General features: G+C 36.4%; 1 protein-coding gene across 2 annotated transcripts in view; it reads right to left on the bottom strand.

The window, feature by feature from the left end:
• The window catches only part of RARB (retinoic acid receptor beta), a 728,677-nt gene that overhangs the window by 521,619 nt on the left and 185,975 nt on the right, over window positions 1-21,083 (bottom strand). For both annotated transcript variants that reach the window (XM_080674944.1, XM_080674948.1), the window contains exon 3: window positions 8,403-8,454. The gene's annotated coding sequence lies outside the window, so the exon portion shown is untranslated. The remainder of the gene's footprint in view (window positions 1-8,402; window positions 8,455-21,083) is intronic.

Genomic DNA, 21,083 nt, shown 5'->3' with positions numbered 1-21,083 from the left:
AGCTGCACATCAAATAATTACATTAAATGTTAAAATGTGATACAAGTCATTTAAAAATATTACCAAAACCTCTGAATCCACTTCTGTCTGTTCTTTCTTATCTATATCATGTCCTAAAACAGCTCTCATCAGTGTCACCAATAACATTTGTGGTGGTAAACCCAATAAGTATCTTTCAGACATTATTATCAACAAATAGCATTTGATCCAATGAACAACTTCCTCCAACTTGCAACATTCTCTTTTTGTGCCTACTACATTCCATATACTCTGATTTTCCAATAAGCTTTCTGGTTGCTTCTTTTCAATCTCTTCTGCAAGCTTATCTCCTTTTGCCAACCACTAAATATTATGATTTCTCCAAGATTCTGTCCTGTGCTTACTTCTCTTCTCCATATTCTCTTAGGGGCAATTCCATTCAACCTCTGGCTTCAACTACCTATAATAAACTAAGAAGATTTAAATTTTGTTCTGCAGGTACACTTCTTCCTGTACAACCCATGTGGAGTGCCTGACTCTCCCAGGCAGGCACTTGCTGGGGTGCTTACTCAGTGAGTACGTGTCTGTCTATACCTGTCAGTAAGGACCTGTACATTATTCATCTGTGTGTCTTTATTTAATGTGGCATGTACTATGGGTTCACCATTTGCTCAGCTGTTGACTGAAATTGGGACAGGGCTTGTGGGCAGCATGTGCAGCAGAATCACATATACGGGGGTGCTGGTCACTCTGCATGGGCATGGTGCATACATGACCAAACAGCTGAACAAAGATACTAATAGAACTACTTCCCACATGTAATTAAGCCCTCAAGCAGATACACATAATCTCCTTTTTTTTAAAATAAATTTTTATTGATTTCAGAGAAAGAAGGGAGAGGGAGAGAGAGATAGGAACATCAATGATAAGAGAGAACCATTGATCAGCTGCCTCCTGCATGCTCCACACTGGGGATCGAGCCTGCAACCCAGGTATGTGCCCTGACCATGAATTGAACCATGACCTCCTGGTTCATAGGTTGATGCTCAACCCCTGAACCACACTGGCCAGGCTCAGATGATAATCTGTTAATTATGAGAGGTTTAAATAAGATTATAAAAAAGAAGTACACATGGGATTTGACAATTTTAATTTTTTTCTGTTTTTCTATATTACCAATTTTTTACACTGGATATATGCTACCTTTATAATTGCGAATTTAAAAAAAAATAAAGTGTTTTTTTTGAGGTCTGCTTTGTGTTTTTATAGGGCAAGAGAGAGGAAAGTATGTGTATGAACACATGAACACACACACACACACACACACACACACACACACGATAGTGAAATTAAAAGGGAATAGAAACTACTAGCAGGAATTCTAGGAGTTGGAATTCCAGGAGTTAGAACACACCTTTCTTCAATAAACAGTATTGCTCAAATTCTTTAATAAACAGATGCCCAAATTGCTTGTTTCTAAGTGACTTTTAGGGAAAAAGAGAGCAAAGAGAAATTATTTCTTCAAATTGCTTGTCACTCCTGATTTTCAAGAATGAGCATAGAGAAGTATTTGAAAATAATAAATGTGATAGTAACATATGCCCTTCTTAATTATAACTCATACTATAAGCTTTACTGATGAGTGCTAGGCACTGACATCCTAGGCAACCAATTCAAGCCATTAAAGTAACCCCTTATGAAAATGAAAATTGAATATTACATTGGAGAAGTTGAAAGCGTGTTTTATCAAAGGCAATTTGTCTATTATCTGACAGCCTTGGAAAACAACAGGGAAATTACATCTCTCACATTAAAATTAAAAGGCAGCAGCTTCTTTAGATACCACAGTAATATGGGAACCATGGAGTCCTTCAGAAAAAAAACCTGCTTATTCCATATGTAGGCACTGTATGATTTTCCGACTGTTGTATTCTGTTGAGAATGGGGGTAGGGCACATTTCTGCACTAGTTAATGGATCACAGAGGAAAACAGTACCAAATTCTTCCTTTCATGGTAAAAGAGTGATTCTACAGAACAATCTCAAGGGCCATCAAAGTGTTAAAATCATGGTAACCTTGAGTTGTTCCTTTTTTAGGAATGAAGTAGCCAATGCCTTCCATCCATTAAGTAGCCCACTGATTTATTTTTCATGTTTGGCTGGGTTATGTAAGGCATTAAGATCTTAGATTCTCAGATATGGTACCTAATACCATCTACACAATTTGATAACTACACATTTACTTAAGAGACCTTTGTGATAAGGAAGGTAGCCATGGATTCTGGTCATGCTCATGTCTATATCTTGGTCATAGTTGGTACTTTATTATGAGTACTAGAGGCCCAGTGCACAAATTTGTGCACAGGTGGGTTCTGGCCGGACTGCCCCAATCAGGGCCGATTGGGCCAGGCTGGCCAGGGGGAAAGACTGGGGATGGTTGGTGGGCTGGCCCCACCCCTGATCAGGAGAGGTGATCAGGGGCGGGGCCAGCCAGGGGGAGAGGCCCCAGGTGGTTGGCAGGCCTGCCCTGCCCTCTGGTCAAACCTTGGTTGAACTCCCGGTCGAGGGGACAATTTGCATGTTACCCTTTAATTATTTAAGATAGCAACAGAAAACTTCACTAGAAGATGTGGCACATCTAGTGAAAATACTTCTATAATGTTTGAGTCAGTATAACACTATCAATACTATTTACACCTAGTGTTGCTTGTATACTTCAGAGATTCGCTGCTTATTTTATTACATTAGTTTAACATCATTCTTTGAATATAAAAATACATTGATTTCTTTTTAAATGGACTGTCTAGAGGAAAAGCATAATTACTAAGCCAATAACTAATTCTTTAATGCCAATATTTCAGAGTTAAAGTTTTACTAAAGCACTATTTGACACAGAAAGGAATTATATGCAAACCAGGTGAATTTTAGATTCTTTGCAAGGGATTTTAATAACTAAAATAATAACTTAAAGAGACTTCACAGTAATGTAGGCTTGAACTTTAGAAATTAAAAAAAGAGAAAAGTGCTAGAATATTAGTTAAAATCAAGTGTACCTAACCAAATTTTTTTTCTATATATTTTATTGATTTTTTTTACAGAGAAGAAGGGAGAGGGACAGAGAGTCAGAAACATCGATGAGAGAGAAACATCGATCAGCTGCCTCCTGCACACCCCCCACTGGGGATGTGCACGCAACCAAAGTACATGCCCTTGACTGGAATCGAACCTGGGACCCTTGTCCGCAGCCCGACATTCTATCCACTGAGCCAAACCAGTCAGGTCTGTACCTAACCAATTTATGCTTTCCTATGTTCTTCAACTAAATGAACCTCATTGATCATGACATTTAATCACTATCTTTGTAGCTAACAGCCTCACTGGGTAAAATATTCATTACTGAGGCCTGGGAAGGCTGGCCCACTTGAACATGGTCTCAAGTTCAGTTTGTGGACCTGGGAGTGTAGAGGGTTAGAGAGATGCAGAGCTCTGTCACTTTCTACCTATGTGGCCTGAGAACCTCAGTTTCCTAAAATATAATTTGGAAAAACACTTTCTCCTAGTATAAGAAATATTAATAGGTAAAGGTACTAGTTTCCTTCTCTGTGCCTTATGTTCATTTTACCCAGTAGCACTAGGTAAAGTTGCCTCTTTTCATGGATACTACTTCCCCCCCTCTTGGAAAAATTAGCTACATGAGCCATAAACTCCCTTTCTAACAGTAGGGAGATGTTTCAGTGAGTGAGCACAAAGCAGGCGTTCCCCGCACTTTTTCTGATAACATACAACTATATGTAAAAATAAAACAACCCTAAAAATAATGCCATTTTCGATTGCTGATGTCATGGACATTGGCAAGAATATTGAAGCTGTACATCAAAAAGATATTTTGGAGATAAATCAGCATAGGATAAAATAGAGCTCGCAAGCTCTTGTGGAATTGAGAGATCTCCTTTGTATCTAAGGATATTTATGAGACTGTTTCAACAGAAATGGAGAAAAAAATGAAAATCCATTGCCATCATATTACTATTTTGTTGAAATGGCAATCTTATAATGAAATCTAAAATTTCAGCTCTCATAACCTAAAGTGGGTGCTTGCTTGCTTTAATCTTGGTTATCGTTATATCACTAAAGCAATCATTGAAATTAGGTTTGGCATTTTACAAAAAGGCAGGATAGGTCTGCCCTTCCTCCCCCTCCTGCCTTTTCCTAATCCCTTCTCTCTACTCTCTGTCTGTCCCTGACAACAAAAGTTCAAGAACACTCAACTGCAATCAGAAATGGGGAGATTGTAACTCGGCATTTGGTGATCACAGTCTTCCCTAATTGAGTCTCCCTAAATCATAGAGGAATAAATTCTGGTGCAGCTGAGCTAAACCACACCTCCTGGGATTCCCTGTTAGTGATGTGGGGTAAAAGGAGTTACCAGTGCTTCTCTTACCTTAAAACTGGGTCTGAAAATGTGACTCTGTTCAAGGCCCCAACCTTCTATGGTCTATGTTACCTCATTTGTCGAACAAATGTCTTGAACCAAATGGTCTACAGGTCCCTGAAGTGCCAAAATTGTATGACTGCTATAGTCTGAAAGTTCTTCTTAAATTACAGTTATTCACATTCCACCAGCATGAATCTTGCCTAACTAGACAAACAACTTTCATTCTTATTATTTCTATTTAGGTCAGCACATTTTGTATGTGTTGTACTTGAATAAATGTGTTTATATTGGGCAAGTTATAATGCTCTGAAATGATAAATCAGCTTCACTTAACTCAAATAAACAATAAATTATATAAATAAAAAGGATGAAAACAAACAATGTGAATGAGCCCTGCTAGATGGGGTGGCCTAAGGATAGTGCTGTCTCAGGACTGGTCTCTTTAAAAAAAAAAAAAAAGCTATAGACAATGGGAAACCATCAAATACCCTCTGTTACCAAGATAATCCAAAGTTGTAAGGGGAATAAAAGAATTTCCTCACTATATAATTTAATATGATTTAAATCATCACTGGTACCACCACTGGTGTAGATCCCATTTGCTAGGAAAACTTCCGTAACTACTAAAAGGGTATGTTACATTTTCAGACTCAACTCCAGACTACTAAAGTACTGATAATCTTTATTACTCCCTATCTCTAAGAAGCCATCTCAGAAATTGTCCTAATTTACAATCTCTTGTTTTGTTGTCTAAAAATCCAAAGGAAAGTTCCATGGACTCTATGAGTTGCATGTCCTAAAGTCTCCTTATTTCCAGTGTCGAAAATGTGTACTTTTAAGAATCTTTATTGAGATATTAGAGGCCCGATGCATGAAATTCGTGCAAGAGTAGGCCTTCCTTCCCCCAGCTGCCGGCACCGGCTTCCCTCCAGCCACCGGCAGGCACCCGGGACCTGGGCTTCCCTCGCAGCCCTGGCTTCGTCTGGAATGATGTCCGGTATAATTAACATATTATGCTTTTATTATTATAGATAATTCATATACCATAAAATTCATCTATTTAAAGTGTATAATTCAATGGTTGTAGTATATTCAGAGTTGTACAACCATCAGCATGACCTAATTTTAGAAAATTTTCATCTCCCCAAAAGAAATCCCAAAAGCAATAACTCTTTATCTTATCTTTCCCAGCCTGTCTTAGGCAACCAATAATCTATTTTCTCTCTCTGTATGTACATATCTTAAACATTTTATATTAGTGGAATAACTTATGTTCTTTGGGAATGGCTACTTTCATTTAACACAGTGTTTTCAAGATTTAGCCAGCTTATAGTATGCATTGGTACATTATTTCTTTTTACTAAGTAATATTTCATTATACAGATATACCAAATTTTATTTATCTATTCATCAGTTGGTAAAAATCTGCTTTTTTTCCCACACTTTGTATATTATAAGTAATACAAGTTCTGTGCAGACATCTATTTTCATTTTTCTTGTGTGTATACCTAGGAATGTAATTTCTGGAAGATATGCACTTTTGATTAATACTTCATTTCAAGTTTATATAACAAAGTAATTTTGTAGTTAGGTAGCACAAGAATAAAATAGATTTCTTGTCTACTATTTTTATTGTTCTACTTTCACTTTTCTGTTTTTTTTCCATGTCTATATGCTAATTATATATTTCAAAATCAAATAACAAGTAAAAAGCACCTATAATCAGAATACATTAAAATAATAAAGGATAAAATAGATAACCTACCTACTCTTCCAATTCTAAACCCAGAGACAAGTATCTATATATATAAAAGGCTATATGCAAAGTGTTCCCTCGGGAGTTCGACCAGGAGATGGGGAGTTCGATCACTCACTATGACATGCACTGACCACCAGGGGCAGCGCAGAATGAAGGAAGGCCTTGGCCAGCAGCCGGCAGCCAGCAGCCAGGGAATGAAGGTTCTGGCTGGCAGCCAGGAAACGAAGGCCCTGGCTAGCAGCCAGAAGGCCGCAATCAGCCCTGATTGCTGGCCAGGCCTAGGGACCCTACCCATGCATGAATTTCGTGCACTGAGCCTCTAGTTTTTTATAATTATAGTGTTATTTTTAACAAAAACATATAACTTGCATTTCTCAATCACCATTGACATATTTTCATGTCATCTGACATAGATTTACTGCATTTTAACAAAACATATAGATTTCCTTATAATGAATTCCTATGAATTATTTAACCAGTTTTCTATTTTATTATTTTTTTCTGTCATAAACAAAGCACAATGAACATCTTGAACATATAGCTTATGAACTTCAATAACCTCATAGAATATTTTCTGAGAAGTTAGGCAATTGGGTCATACAGTGCTTATAATTGGAATTTTAGTAAAAATTGGTCAATTTTACTCCAAGAAAAGTTATTTCACTCATATCCCCACCTATAATGAAGAGAGTGCACATGTCCCTATGGCCTCGCCATTGTTCAGTGTTATCAATTCTAAAACACAAAATCCATTTTTAACCTGTATTTAAGTATTAGTACACTTGAACAATTTTTAAATCTTATTTACTGGTCATTGATTTTTCTTGTAAAAATACCATTTGTCTATTTCGCCACTAAATTATTTACTCTATTCTTATGGATGTGTCTATATGTATATGTTCCTTATTTGCTGGGAAAAAACCTTTAATTTTTTCTTTTCCATAAAGACATTTTTATGTTGTCTTTTTTTCTCTTTACTACTTCTTGACTGTACCATTATTTTGCTATTATGTTGAAATGCTATTTCTATCCAATATTAAATCCCTATACTTAGATTTCTTTCTAGAACCTATTGTTTCACTGATCTCGTTATTCCTAAACTAGTGCCATGATGTTTTAGTTACTTAAGCTTTATTAAAAGATGCACTGCATATCAGATTTGACAAGGTTTTCATTTTCAAAAAATCTTGCCCATATTCATACACTTTTTCCCACAAATGAACAAAACAACATGAATCACTTTTTTCTCTAACGTGTATGCCATAGTCATTATTAGCAACATTTAATTAGTATGAAATGCTTTGATTTCTGGAATATAAAATTAAATGAATCAATATATTGGTGTTAAACTATAACAATAAGTTAATTAAATTATTTCACTTTACATTTAAATTTGGATGAAAAGCTAGCTAATAATTAAGAAAAGCCACTAAACAAAACCAAACAGAAGGAAGCTGTGTTGAAATATTAAAATTTCCAACTGAATGTATAACCACACCAAGTAGAATAGAAAATAAAGTTATCAAGTCATTAATAAATACATTAAATTCCAAATGAATTAGAAAAAGCAATAAAGTTATTTGGAACTGCTATAGGAATTCTATTTTAAAATAACCAATTGAACTTACCCAATAGGTTCACTTGAAGGTTAAATTAAAATATGATTGTAATATGAGAAATTTATAGTTAAGTAGCATTACATTAATTCCTTATTTTTTCCTAGTACACTTTAAAATGTTTTTGCTACTCTTTGTACATACTTATCTTCCCAATAAAAAATATAATGAATAATGGAGGAAATGATGGGTAAGTGAAATTTTATTTTCACTATAATTAGATTTCCTATCTCAAAAAATTTCCCATCTTCTTAAATCACTATGAATTAAACTATAGTGTTTTCTTTATTGCAAAAGTTCCATGCCAAGCATGTTAATCTTTTCTCAGAAAATCTCAGGACTATTTTGGTATAGTCATGTCTACCCAATCTTTGCAAACAATATGAAAACATGACTTTCAAGGGAATCTATATGATATAAGTCTCTCTTGTTGAGGTAACAATAAATTTGATCAAATTTTCCTTGCTCAAGTGCTTCATCTATGCAAGTACAAAAATTCTGCATTTGTCCCCAAAGCTATCAGGGAAACTTAAACCCAGCTCTTTTCTATCTCCATTCAGGATATTAATTATGTTAATTTTTCAAATTTGTTTATTTCTTCTTTCTTTACTCACCAAGTATGGGTCCTTGGACAAATCACTTCATCTCTGCAGTACTCACTTTTACCTGTAAAATGAGGAGCTGTGTTAGACAATCTTCCAAATTCCTTTTAATTCTACAGTAAATTATAGTTCTAAAAATTCTACGTTCTGTTACTGTTTTTAATACAGCCACTAAATTTTCTTAGTATTATTTCATTTGGTAACTAACAGTCATAGGGATAAATGTTTGCCAGGGGACCTACAAATTAAAATTTTCCACTTATCATCTTTTTCTCATTGGTTCACTATAATCTCTTTCAAAAGAATAATCTCAGGAATTCTAACATACTACCAATTTTCATAATTCAATTTAAAAATAAATTGCTCATCAGAAATTTCAGCAAACTGATTCATGGGACAAAAATTCCTGATCCTGATTCCAAGTTTGTTTTCACTACACGGTACATTTTTTTGTTGTTGTTCCCATTCTACTACTTATGTTCTTATTGGTACCTTGTTGACTTGCTTTTGTAAAGAGCATCACCTTCAATTTTGTCTTCAGAATGCTCATATTCTAGAAGTTCCCAATTACTCTGCATTTTATTTTGTCCCTAGTTTTACTTTAAAAGCAATTGCAAATCTTAAAACAATTCTAGATGTATATTCAAATTTCACATAAAATAAAAAATAGAATAGTTATTGTTGTCATTTGGTGACTACTAAAATTATAAAAGTTAAAAATGAAAAAATAACCTAATAAAAGTGACATATGGAGAGAGGGGACATGTTTCTAGCTAGTGAAAGTATTCAGTATGTGGGGTTTTTTTTGTTGTTGTTTTTTGTTTTTGATGGATACTACTTCTATATTCAAAGTCTCAGGAGTTAAACCAAGCAATTCCACTTTTAGGAGTGTTCCCTGAGGAAATCATATAAATAAGAAAAAGGATAGACATCCCACTCTTTATATAAGTGAAAAACTGTAAACAACTGAAATGTACACAAATGGTGGATTGGTAAAGACATAACTGTAATTATATGCAGCCATTAAAATTATAATGTAAAACAATATAAAATGTCCTGGGAGAAATGTTCATTCTGAAAAGTAGAAAATGGCTGTATAATAATGTGTGGAGTAAGATTTTATTTCTTGTAAAAATGCATATGTATGAATATTCATATATATGTCAGAAAGTGGGCAAGTTTGCCAAAATGTTAATACTGCTTACCACTTGGTGAAAAAAAATTATAGGTGGATTTTTTGGTAATTTTCAAGTTTTTTGCATTGATCACATATTATATTATCATGAGAATTATTTAGGAGCAGTAAATTATAGTTCTAAAAATAACTTAAGTGTCTAGATATAGTTCTAAAATAAATTAAGTCATCTATCACTTCACACCCTCTCATTCTCTGTCTTAGGACATAGGTCTTTAATTTCCAAACATTTTTTAAAACAACTTGTAATAATTGTATTCATTAACTTCTTATTTGGTTTGGATTTGCTCACCCACTCAACTTGTATACTCCATGAGAACATGAGTTTTACCTTTGTGCTTCACTTAGCATAGATCACATTAAATAGTTCAATAGACTAGATGAAAGAAAAAACTAGTGAAGTCTTATAACATTTTAAAATCAAACGTCATTAGCTCAGTAAGTTTGTTCCTGTAAGCTATAATGACCCAAGCTTGGCATAATATCCCCTGAACCTAACCACTTGGAGTTTACACAGACTACCCAACACAAAAGCCAAGTGTACTATATCAACATCCAGTATACTTATGAAAAACAAGACAATCCTGATGATTTAGGGAAAGTTAATCTTCTTTACCTGCATTGCCCATTATTTAATTTTATGCCTTTAAGAGATTACCTCTGATAAATCAGCCATAATCAAAATTTTGAACTCCAAATGTAATTAACCAAATGGCACCCCAATGTCATTTAGGTGAATGTTAATGGGCAGGAAGTTCATGCTGTAAAGACATTTTTTACCACCTGAGCAAAGTGGAAGTGAATAATTAAACACTGGTTTGAATGGTGTCAAAGAGGAATAGTTTAACTCAGAAAAAAACACACATATAACTATAATGCTAATTGTTCAGAAGTGTATCTTTGTATCACTGATAAAGACAGGCTTCCAAAGCAAATTAATAGTGTAAGAAACACATTAAAAAATAAAGACAAAACAACTTTTTATAAATCATTCTTATCTAAGCAATCATTCAATTTCTCTAAGAGCCCTTCTAAAAGGACTTTAATGATCAAGCTCATAGTAAAAATATTGCCTGTAGTTAAGATATTGTTCTTAGTAAAAAATGTTCTATTTCTTTTAAAATAATTGATAGTTTAGCTTTCTCCATCATTTGGATAGTCTTCCTCTAGTGAGTCTGAATGAACAAAAGGTCATCATCTTCTTAAAATATAAAAGCAAGCACAAATATATTTCCAAGGTCAAGAAACTGAAACAAAAGAAGTCCTTATTTTTACTTTGAAGCTGCTTTCATCCCATAGGATCTAGGAATGAGTAAGCCCTTCCTATGCCAAGTCTTCAAAGCAAAAAGTGAAGTGGAAAGTTACTCAACTACCTGGCAAATTCAGTCAGTGTAGCAAGCCAACCCAGATTAATTGAAGTTTTATTTTAAGTACTTAGTTTTGCTTATAATTTTTCAAAGAGATTAAGTATTTAAAATTCAGTCTTTAGGTAAGTATTTTTGTTTTAAACCTTAAGAGGGGGAAAATAAGTGGGATATCAAAACCCAACTCCCATTCGCAAACATAATTTGAAAAGTTGTGGAGATAACCATAAGTTCCTTAACAATGGAACATCTTAAGTCACAGTCAGTACACAAGAGTGCTTATTGCAAAAGGTTCCTAAAATGTCTATTCCCTGCTGGTTTATAACTGCCAATAGGACCTAGTTTGCATGTTGAATGCAAAAAGCATGGAAATTTCCAGCAGAAAGATTTATAATGTTTAAATGTAGCCCTGGGACCATTCATAGTTAGCCCAAAGGTTAGAAACTAGCATTTCAATTATCTGCCTGATCATGGATGGTGAATCACTGTGAAAACCCCAAAGATGTCATGGCACCTGGGATTAATACAGGTGAGTGCCACTATAAAATATAACTTTGCAAAGATCTAACAATGAAGGCTCATACACTCATGGTATGGTTTACTTCAAGGCTTGCGGATTAGTGCTACGTTCAATCAATTTACATGGACATTAGTTGGGTATTGGTCATTAAAGAGATTTTTCCCCTCTAATGATTCTGAGGAGGGGCAAAGGAAGGATTGCATTGAGACAGCGTTTTATTTCATATTTAAAGACAGACAACATTATGTTTTATTGAATACTTAAGAGAATTATTTACTCCCAAAATGCTGATGGCAAACTCTCATTCAAAATAAGGGTTTAATTGATCTTCCCTGGGATACATATATGTATTAAAGAAATCATCAGGTATAGGCTATATATTACAATGGAACCTACTACTACAAGCACCTATTTCTCTGAGGCAGAGTCCCAAGCATTAAAGAGATGGCAGGAATCTAGAGAATTTAACATTATTCTCCCTTTCTATATTCTGGAAAGTTTTCAATCAATGCCCAAACCATATTTATGTTAATATGAAGGTTATTTATTTTAGACATTCAATGCCCAAACCATATTTATGTTAATATGGTCATTTATTTTAGACATTCAATGTTGTAAACAGGTCAGTCAAATTGTGCACTCAAACATATTTTTGAAGCAGTACTCTTTCAGATGGATGTATCTCTGGCTCTTCAGAGACCCCCTCTTCCCTGCTGCCTTACGCCCAGCAGTTTGGAAGCTTTCTCACAATGACATTATCTACCATGCCTCTCCTACTTTGTTTTCCTAACTTAGTAGAGTGCCTAGTATATGTCACCAGCCAGGGACCACTAGGAAATTGACTTCTTGGCCCCTCTGAAAGCTCTCCATGCATGTCAAGCTCTGAATGGAGACTGCTAAGAATTAGGCATTTTTCCCAGGATGGTGATAGTAAATTCTTTGCTATCACCATGGTCTGGTAAGATTAAACTATCTTTCCATATTTAATGATAACCACGGGATATCTGATATGGCTGATGTGGCAGATGCTGTCAGGGCACTGTCCACATCCTCTCAGACCCCTTTCCCGTCTTCCCACACATTAGCACCCAACGTGCTTTCACTCCTAATAGTCAAACTCTGATTCTTCATGGGTAAGCATCAGATATCAGAGGAATAAGTACACCAGCTCCTTCGCTCCTGTTTGCAATGCTTCTGGCATGTCCTATACTAATTCCAGAGCTCTACAGCATGAGAGGACCTAAGTTACTCTCCAGGATACTTTTCTTGATATTGTCCCTTTGCTAGCCTCCTTTTATTTCCACTCTCACCCTCCCAAATATTCCTAATTATTTTCTTCCAATTCTCATCATAAGCTCTACATTGGTTCCCTAGTTAAAGATAGCTCATTTCCCAAAATAGGAAGAAATAAGTATAATGGGTGACCAACCCTGCTACAGACCTTGTAGTGTTTTCATAAAACAAAGTGATGTAAGTCGGGACTTGAGTGGGTTACAAGATATGTAACATCTCTTAGTACATAAATCAGTTACACCAGGATGCTTGAGGTTGAGGGCAGACTTATTCATCAAATGCATGCATGGTACCTAGCAACAGGTGCTCAAATTTTCAATGTCAAATTTTCAATAAAATGCAAAAGTTCCTGTTGCTGTTCCATAATGAACTATGGAACACATTACAAGTTGAGCTTTTTAAAAATATGTTACCAAATGAAAGAATTAATTTACAAGCTGAAATCCCAAATGTCCATATGGTTGTGAATTTTATATTTGGAATTATATTTCTGAATCCTTGGTTTTTAATTTACTACTCTCGAGAATCCCCTTCTGGCCAAAGCAGAATGAATAAATGCTAATGATGTAGAGGACCCTGGTTCACAGACTGGTGTTATGATTTTCTAATACATGAAGTATTTAAAGACTGATGAAACAGTACATTATATCTGCATGGTAATTTAGTTCAGAAGTTCACAATTATTTTATTTTCAATATTAATTGCTTTTGTGTCTCAATAAATGACTCTGTAGGAAGCGGAATTCAATTTCATTCATTTTCAATAATCGAGATTGCTTTGAACTAGCTCAATAACTCTCAGCTCCTCTTGGCCTCAGATGTATTGCTCATAGTAGAACATAAATAATCTCAGTTTTCTCTTCAGATTCTTAAGCAGAGCTGGCCTTTGGCAAACTGGCTAAGTAGACACAGTTTGCTCTCCATGCTCCCAGCCCTTTTGTCACAGCCTCTTCCACATCCACAGTCCCTCTGTTTCGCATGCTGTCATTTCCTCTGTCTCCTTCTCCTCCCAGGGACAAATGATAGGAGAAAGTTATTCACATACCTGAGATTTCTAGCCTCCTTGCCTTTGCTCACCTTTGTATCCTCTGCTTGAAGTAGCTTCCTGTCTACAATTACAAATACCCCAAGAAGTGAGCCCGGGGTTCAGGTCAAAGACCACCATCTCTACAGAGCCTCTGCAGACCTCCCTAGGTAGAAGAGCACACAGCTGCTCCCTGGATGCCTCTGTGTCTCTCCCATGCTCCTTCATCTCTCTATGCTGATTTAGATAAAAGTATTCACATGCCTTTCTCCCCTACTAGACAATCAGCTTCTCAAGGTCACAACTGACAAGCCATTCATTCACATATTTCATGTAGTGCTTTGCTGTGTTCCTTGTAAAATAAAAGTTGCATGAATAAATAAACCATTGGATCAATTAATGAATGGCATTAGGTTAAGAGAGATTTGTCCAGGTTTTAGTCACATGAGGTTACTTTAGTTCCTCCCATACAAGTTTCACCAACTCACCTCGGAGTCTGTGTCAATCCATAGTTTCTAGCACTGAACAAGTACTGGTACTGTGTTTGTGTGCCCGACCCCCTTCACCCCCCACTCCACCCATCCCCACTAGCCTGAGAACTCCTCAAGGACAATGACAATGGTGTGTGGCAGGCCCAGAGCAGAGCTTGAGCCATTTCTGTGGAGTGAATGGGATCATGGCACTCTGTGATTTCAGCAGTTTTCCTTCCCAAAGTTTATGTTTCCATAGAGGATCACAGGCAGGGTGCTTCATGGACCACTGTGTTAGAGGCCACGTTGTAAGGCCAGTGAGGGAGAGAGACAGTAGCGTACCCACAAACTCTAACCTAGCCCCAGTGTCCTACTTGATTTAGGGACTCCACAGAAGCTTTGAAAGTTTTTAGCTAACGTCCAAAGTGAAGTGATTTCCAAACTCACCTATCAGCACTCCATCAACATTTATGGAACACATGGGCTGTATTTATTGGCACTGGATTTCTTTTCATCTGTTGGCAAGTCATGTTCAAGACCATTGTAAGCGTTTCCCCACATAGATCACAGGTTCCTGGAGGAAAGGAGATCTGACTTTTCTGAAGCTGGCTCCCAGCTGGAATGGCAGCAAAATGCTCTGCATCTGGATCTTAGGGACTGCTGCCAAGGACCCAGCTCAATTCAGAAGCATTTACTGTGGAACTGCTAAGCAGAGGAAGCTGCATGTGGATTAGGAACAAGGTAAATATAAACACAGCCCCATCCTTACCCCCAGAAAGTTTGCAATCTTGTCAGGGGGGGAGACAGATAAGTGACTATGTTTGAAACAAGGGGAGTTGTAACAGTTTTTCTTAAGAACGAGATGCTCGATGTGATAGTGTAAAGGGATTGAGTTTAATTTCATAACATTACATATTCAAAGAGTTGGGAAGAGTTTTGATAGGTGTCTGGTCTCTTTCCCTGTAACCATGGAATGTCCAGGAACCAGACCCAAAAATGTGTTATCTGACCTAGTCCTTATGTTCTTAATTGTGTATGTCTCTGTGTGTGTAATGTTTATCCAATAAATTAGTCACCATTATGTCCTGTCATGAGCCACACTCCCATGTGGCCCAGGGATGGTGTTGTTCACTAAATTAGATGTGCCTTCATTTGCATAAAAACTACAATCTCTTCTTTCAACCTATTTCAGTTCTTTTTGCCTTTCCTTATTAGGAATACTTCCCAATTTTAATTACTTTTGATGTTCTGCTCTGAACTCAGTCTAATCAAGTAGGAATGCCCCCAAACTATGAACAGTGAACAAACTAATAAAAGTTGAGTGTAGGCATCCTAAAGATTGCTTCTGCCTAGTCTTTTCCCTCAGCAGCACCAAGTCCTAAAATCTCTCCTCATTTTCTAAAACAAAACAAAACAGACTGTTTCACATCTTACGTGTGGCCCCACCCTTACTACTCCTGGCTTCTTTTTTATTGTTATGCCCAAGAAGCCACTGATTTCTATGGTTTTCTACAGGAGAGCATGGAACTACCTTTGGTGTGAGGGAAAGATACTTTAGGGAAAAGGCATAATTGTTACTTTGCAATCATCTTCGCTATTTTTCCCTGAAGGAACTTCCTGCTAACCTTCAGGAAAATACTTGCAATTATAATCTAACCCACTTATCTCTGTTATTGTATGGTTGTCCGTCCAAAAGAGTTTAGGTATTTCCTACCAGATTTTAGATCTGTAAAGCTCTTCTGTAGGATTGCCACAAAACAGGAAAGAGCATCCTGTTAAGTTTGAATTCCACATAAATAACAAGTAACTGGGTATAAATGTGTCTCAATGATTGCATGGGGATATTCTTATACCAAAAAAATATTTATCTGAAATCTAAAATTTGCCTTGATGTTCTATTTGCTAAATCTGGCAACTGTACTTCTTTGTATCTCAAAATTATAACAGAATTTGGGAGGCAGTTTCATATGATGATCAAGAGTGGAGGTTCTGGAATGATACATAAAATAGTTTGCATCCTGTGTGTTTGTCCATAGTTGGATCATAATTAGGGCTCCTTACAAATATTCTGGCACTCCTCTCCTGAGGATAAAAGGTACAAATTCACATCCTCTGTCTAGTTTAAGTTAGGTGTGACCAATTAGCTTTGGCCAATGAAATGGGTACAGAAGCCCCTCCCCTTTTTCCTCCCTTAATGATCATAGAGGCATATACTATGGTGGAGTCTCCATTCGTTTGGATCCCAAGTATCTTCAATAAGCAGAGTATCTTACAGTGGGCAGGTAGCATGAATGACAAATACATTTTGGGGACTAAATTAGCAAAATTTATAGAATAGCCTAATATTTATGGGAAAGGACAATGAATCTGAAATCACAAGACCTACACTTAAAACTTAACTTTCTACTGATTCACTTTGTGATGTCTGGCAAAATGCTCTAAGTAGGAAAATGGCACTGATAATTCTTTGTCAACCTAAGATTCACTACAGTGAGCATTGACCGCCAAATGTGATAATACTGCGAGGGTTACGGAAATAAGTATGACACATCACCTCATCAATGACAAAAGCGAAACAAAACTGCAAAGAGCCGTAATACCTGTTTGGGACTTGCCACAGGCTTCATATGGTTTTAAGCACTTTACAAATATTAACTCATTTAATTCTTACAACCTATTGGGATAGGTGCTGTTACTATTCTCATTTTATTGTGTGGAGATAGGAACAAGAAAATTAAGTATCTTACCTTAGTTAAGTGATAGTCTCCATTATAAAGGTTTGGTAATGGTATCAGAGCTACTAAAAGGGATAGGTGATGTTGAGATAAGGAGCAATAACCACAATGTAAAGCAACACCACTTTTTTCATTGATGTAGTTTTAGTTTGGGGGGTGGGGTCACTTGAGTTAAACAGGGAGCTTAGTGATTTACTGACACTCCTTATTTTTATTGCAGGCCCTCTCTCTTTTTTAACCCTGGTGTTTTTTCTTAAATTAAATCAACACTTCCAATATTCTCTTGGATATTTTCCTATGGTTTAAGAACTCAAATTTATTATATTCACAAACAACTCAATTCCTCTCTAGTTTCTGCTTCTAATAACTTCTCCATTTCTGTGAATGGAACCATCACTAATGTAGTTATCCAAATTTGAATGACTGAACTTTGAGTACTTCTGCTCCCTCTTCCAACTGTTCTAGAGTATGTGTGTTTTAAATTTTTTTCCAATTACAGCTAACATAAAATATTATATTAGTTTCAGGTGTACAACATAGTAATTAGACATTTTAAAAATATGTTTTTATTGATTTCACAGAGAGAGAAAGGTATAGAAACATCAATGATGAGAGAGAATCATTTATCAGCTGCCTCTTGCACACCTCCCTACTGGGGATCGAGCCTGCAACCTGGGCATATGCCCTGATTGGGAATCAAACTGTGATCTCCTGGTTCATAGGTTGATGGTCAACCACTGAGCCACACCAGCTGGGCAGTGATTAGGCATTTATATAACTTAAGAAGCGGTCACCTTGATAAATCTAGTACCCATCTGATACCATATACAGTTATTACAATATTATTGACTATATTCTCTGTGCTGTACTTTACACCCCTGTTATTGTTTTTGTATTTGGTAATTAGTAAGTATATTTTTCTATCCCTTTCCTCACATTTGCCTCGTCTCTCCACACCAACTGTCAGTAAGCTGCTTTACATTTTCCTTTATCTTATTTCTACTCTTGCTATCACAGCATCCTACCTTCTCATCCTACCTCTATGACCATTCTGTTCTAAATATATTTTACCTAGCCCTAACCGGTTTGGCTCAGTGGATAGAGCGTCGGCTTGCGGACTGAAAGGTCCCAGGTTCGATTCCAATCAAGGGCATGTACCTTGGTTGTGGGCACATCCCCAGTAGGAGGTGTGCAGGAGGTAGCTGATCGATGTTTCTAACTCTCTATCCCTCTCCCTTCCTCTCTGTAAAAAAGCAATAAAATATATTTTAAAAAAATAAAAAATAAATATATTTTACCTATAGCTGCCTGATGGTTCTTCCAAAGAGTCGCTCTACCCTAGTATCCTACTCCAAAGATTTACGAGTTGATTTTTGCAAATACCTTTATCCTCCTTTCTTGCTTCTCATATTTCTATGCACTTAAGTTTCAAAGAGGCTGGAGTCTACTTTGGTTGTTAGGCATGAATCACCTTCAGATAATTCTTTGAAAGTATTTGCAAGCTTCCTTTTAACCCCCAGGCCAAGACCTGTCTTTTTACTGTAAACACTCCATCTCTCCCACTTTTACAAATAGAACGTTCACAGGGACAATGACACCTTTCTAGTCCTCCTCCATACATGTACTTTATCTGTGTTACTTACTATCTCTGACAAGTAGTTTAAACTCTGCTCTGCCTCAACACCTGCTTTTCCTCTGAGATGAGACATTTCATTTAAAATTCCACTCCTTCCTTTTCAGTGGCCCCACATGCAAAACCCTATCCTACTTTTGTTAAACATAGCATATCAAAGATGCCCCTTTATCTCTAGTTCCTCCCCCAAGCAAAAATCCTCAAGGTTAAAAAGAATGGGAGAGGAGACAACAGCAGATGACAGGTGTCAACAAAATTTTAGTAGTCTGAAAGCATATGGAAATTTTAGCAGACCAGAGAGAATTAAAACATTAAATTGTGAGTTGTGTCAAAGAGAAGTTGGGTCAACAAGAACCAAGCCAAATTATATGCTTGAAGGAAGTGTAATCACAGTACATGGCATATTCAACTATAAGTGATATTTGCACAATCATATGTGTAATATTGAATATTGATTAAGTTAAGATTGTGAATGAACTATGGTGGAAAATGGGTGTGGGAACTGAGCACAAGAATATAATTTGAAAGAAAATCTTTGTCTTCTATTATTGGATGCCAGTAAATGATTTCTACAATTGAACAATAAAACAAGTTTGAATAAATAAATTAGAATAGAATAAAAGAAAACTGCTGAAAACTTGAAGAGGATTACCTGGACGGAGCAGGAGTAACTGCTGGAAAATGGTAGAGCATGGAATTGCTCTTAGTCATGTAGAACCATTTCCCTTCTTGAACTGAATGTGTGTGAAAGTTCTCTAAAACAAAACCACTTTATTCAAGTGTGGTGGAACCTAATTTAGTATTTCTGAAACCACAAGCCTTTTGAGAAGTAAAGAATCATTTTAAAAGTACTAGTTTATGGGTCTCATCTTCAGGGTTAAACCTGGTATAAAAATATTAATCATTTAAAGTGGCTTTAGTTGTGAAGGTCATGAAATATGTGCCATGTGCTTAAAGAAGGTTAACCCTGTGGCAGTTGACATGCCACCTGCTAGACCCTATCCATAGTCTCACGCTGGGAATGGGAAGTGGGGCAGAGCTTTCTAAGCTTGATCTTCTGGTCATGCCAACACACCACCTAAGTGTTGTCACATGAAACTCTGTGAGTCTAGAAACTTGCCATACTTGCTTATTCAGTCTTTAAAATCTGAAGCAAATGCTCCTGCTTCTAGGAAGTTTTCCCTCCCCAAATAGTAAATGATGTATTTTTCCTATTTGCTTGATTATAGTACTCATGATACCACTCAACCAATTAGGGTCTTTGGGGGTGGGGGGGACCTGTATCTAACTTATTTTCTCTTCAGTGTCAAAAATATTTATCTAATAAGTAAATGGATTTAGGAAATTATGCAGCTCCTATCAAATACCTGAAACATTCATTAATTTCACAAGAAATTATTTGTAGGCCACCATTGGTTGGTATTTAAAAGTCCAACCGAAGTGAAGATGTTCAGCTAAAATGATATTCTTCAATTCTTAACACTACATAAGAAACATGTTACACAGGCAAATACATCAACAGAGCTAAAATGTTCACAGAAACCACTGTCACCTTTATGAATCTCTCAGCCTGCCCCAGAAAGTCTCCTAACTTTTTCATGGCAAGCATCTCAAGGAAAAAGAAGGGTCAGCGTGGTGGAAATTAGAAAGGACAAGTTGCCAGTCCAAATTGTCCATATTTCACCAAATTCAATGCTGAAATTCTTGAAACTCTAAATCATTATTTGGTGGACTTTTGACAATTCTGAGTTAAATCACATGAATGCTAGTGTCTGTGGTAGAAGACACATTTGTCTAGAATTGGCAGAAAGGCATGTTTCTTGATGAGCCTTTGCCTGCTCTTCCAAACCTATTTCCTTTCTCCCATTTTCTGGTATCTCAGTTCTTCCACAGACACTCATACGGAGTCCTGCTGCTTATTTGAAGTGGCTTCACCCACCAAGACTTCTCCAAGTCAGGTGAAAACTATGCCTGGTTGTATTCCCATACCAGAGACAATTATATCTAAGCTAAGGAGAAAAGACATGGCCTTAGCCCAGTCAGCATGGCTCAGTGGTTGAGCATCAACCTATGATCCAGGAGATCAGGGTTCGATTTTCAGTCAGGCACATGCCTGGGTTGCAGGCTCAATCCCCAGTAGGTGGCATGCAGGAGGCAGCCAATCAATGATTCTCTCTCATCATTGACATTTCTATCTCTCTCTCCCTCTCTCTTCCTCTCTAAAATCAATAAAAATATATTTAAAAGAAAGAAATGGCCTTAATTCATTTCTCTAAAGATGTATTTTTTTTTTATCCCCCAAAATGAAAAAAGCATGGCTGGATGAAACACAACCATCAGGTAAAGAGTAAAGAAATATAAGATGACAAGACTTTGGCCATTTAATCTGCTGGTTTTCTGCCACAAAGATTGATCAACACATACAGAATGTCTCATAAAAACAGACACAATTATAAGCAC

This window comes from Plecotus auritus (assembly GCF_963455305.1).
Source record: "Plecotus auritus genome assembly, chromosome: 6".
Taxonomy (NCBI): Eukaryota; Metazoa; Chordata; class Mammalia; order Chiroptera; family Vespertilionidae; genus Plecotus; species Plecotus auritus.
This window is presented reverse-complemented; position numbering and strand designations above follow the sequence as displayed.